The sequence below is a fragment of the Mizuhopecten yessoensis genome, unplaced genomic scaffold (assembly GCF_002113885.1).
Source record: "Mizuhopecten yessoensis strain PY_sf001 unplaced genomic scaffold, ASM211388v2 scaffold4553, whole genome shotgun sequence".
Classification (NCBI taxonomy): Eukaryota; Metazoa; Mollusca; class Bivalvia; order Pectinida; family Pectinidae; genus Mizuhopecten; species Mizuhopecten yessoensis.
This window is the reverse complement of record NW_018405604.1, coordinates 47,727-50,433: the sequence shown is the minus strand read 5'-3', so window position 1 is coordinate 50,433 and position 2,707 is coordinate 47,727. Positions and strand designations below refer to the sequence as shown.

General features: G+C 39.1%; 1 protein-coding gene across 3 annotated transcripts in view; it reads right to left on the bottom strand.

The window, feature by feature from the left end:
- The window catches only part of LOC110449284 (leucine-rich repeat-containing protein 74A-like), a 32,136-nt gene extending 30,217 nt beyond the window's left edge, over positions 1-1,919 (bottom strand). For all 3 annotated transcript variants that reach the window (XM_021496050.1, XM_021496051.1, XM_021496052.1), the window contains exon 1: positions 1,642-1,919. The gene's annotated coding sequence lies outside the window, so the exon portion shown is untranslated. The remainder of the gene's footprint in view (positions 1-1,641) is intronic.
- Positions 1,920-2,707: the final 788 nt, after the last annotated feature.

Here is a 2,707-nt window from a genome sequence, read left to right as displayed (position 1 = left end):
CTGTATAGACTACGTCAATGTGTCAAACTGTATCTGTATAGACTATGTCAGTTTGTCACACTGTATCTGTATAGACTACGTCAATGTGTCACACTGTATCTGTATAGACTACGTCAATGTGTCACACTGTGTCTGTATAGACTACGTCAATGTGTCACACTATATCTGTTAATACTACGTCAACGTGTCACACTGTATCTGTATAGACTACGTCAATGTGTCACACTGTATCTGTATAGACTACGTCAATGTGTCACACTTTATCTGGATAGACTACGTCAATGTGTCACACTATATCTGTTAATAATACGTCAACGTGTCACACTATATCTGTATAGACTACGTCAATGTGTCACACTTTATCTGTATAGACTACGTCAATGTGTCACACTGTATATGTATAGACTACGTCAATGTGTCACACTGTATATGTATAGACTACGTCAATGTGTCACACTGTATATGTATAGACTACGTCAATGTGTCACACTGTATATGTATAGACTACGTCAATGTGTCACACTGTATCTGTAAAGACTACGTCAATGTGTCACACTGTATCTGTATAGACTACGTCAATGTGTCACACTTTATCTGTATAGACTACGTCAATGTGTCACACTGTATCTGTATAGACTACGTCAATGTGTCACACTGTATCTGTATAGACTACGTCAATGTGTCACACTGTATCTGTATAGACTACGTCAATGTGTCACACTGTATCTGTATAGACTACGTCAATGTGTCACACTGTATCTGTATAGACTACGTCAATGTGTCACACTGTATCTGTATAGACTACGTCAATGTGTCACACTGTATCTGTATAGACTACGTCAATGTGTCACACTGTATCTGTATAGACTACGTCAATGTGTCACACTGTATCTGTATAGACTACGTCAATGTGTCACACTGTATCTGTATAGACTACGTCAATGTGTCACACTGTATCTGTATAGACTACGTCAATGTGTCACACTGTATCTGTATAGACTACGTCAATGTGTCACACTGTATCTGTATAGACTACGTCAATGTGTCACACTGTATCTGTATAGACTACGTCAATGTGTCACACTGTATCTGTATAGACTACGTCAATGTGTCACACTGTATCTGTATAGACTACGTCAATGTGTCACACTGTATCTGTATAGACTACGTCAATGTGTCACACTGTATCTGTATAGACTACGTCAATGTGTCACACTGTATCTGTATAGACTACGTCAATGTGTCATACTGTATCTGTATAGACTACGTCAATGTGTCACACAGTATATGTATATATTGTACGTTAATAGTTGTTTGAATTTTAATCCCAAACTAGTAAGATTTTTTTCACTGCCATGTATAAGAATGGTTATCTGATGACTTTTATTAATGTAAGTAGGTAATGTCGTTTCAGTTATATTTAGTAAGTGTATAATTTGAATAGAGATTTCCTGTGTTAAACTTTTGAACACAATTTGAAATAGTTAAGTTCTGAATTCGAACTGCGATACCAGTGTTGTTGAATAATCATATTTCAGTTTGATCACATTATAAACTAAAGATGTCTTATTATATACTGATACATGTAGACATAATTACATAATACATAATAATAAATAGACATAATGAAGACTTGCCTACCTTGATATTGGCTGTATACCCGGTATTAAGCTATATAATATCTATACAAGCAACACATATATCCCGTCGTCAATGTACGTAAGTGCTCACATTCTTCCAATGTCACTGTAGTCTGTTGAACATTTCAAATACGAAACTAATCTTTTCTATGCCTTGTATGTCCAACGTTATTCCTATGACAGGTCCTCTCGGCAATGCAAACCCTTTCCTTCTTTATCAATAACCGTCAATAGCGTACCTTTAATTACCCCACCTGAGTGAGCGGGACGCAAGAATACCCCGGCTAAATACTTTGTGTATGAGAAAGCCTGTTTATATAGGAGATTTAATGACTGTCTTTGTGTTGATAACGACATGTGTTTTACAAACTGTTCCCACCACGTTCTGTTCACGTCTGTGGTATAATTCTGTTACTCGACTTACAACAGACAGATAATACACATCGGTTTTTGTTTTTTAAAGTGTTTAAAGTATTGTAAATGTTCGATCTCTATCATATTGATTAAGTGAAGTACATACACGTGTAGACAGTCTTATTTCTATCATATGATGTATCTTACGTAGAAACTGACCGTTAAGATATTCTATTTAATTCATTATCCCAAATATCAATCCCAATCGCCAGCATCGCTAGTCCACACAGCTGACATCGCCACTCCACACAGCTGACATCGTTAATCCAGATAGCTGACATCGCCAGTCCTCACAACTGTCATCGCCAGTCCACACAGCTGACATCGCCACTCTACACAGCTGACATCGCCAGTCCACACAGCTGTCATCGCCAGTCCACAAAGCTGTCATCGCCAGTCAAAACAGCTGTCATCGCCAGTCCACACAGCTGATATCGCCAGTCCACACATCTGTCATCGTCAGTCCACACAGCTGTCATCGCCAGTCCACATAGCTGCCATCGCCAGTCCACACAGCTGACATCGCCAGTCCCCACAGCTGACATTGCCAATCCAGACAGCTGACATCGCCAGTCCACTCAACTGTCATCGCCAGTCCACAAAGCTGTCATCGCCAGTCAAAACAGCTGTCATCGCCAGTCCACACAGCTGAC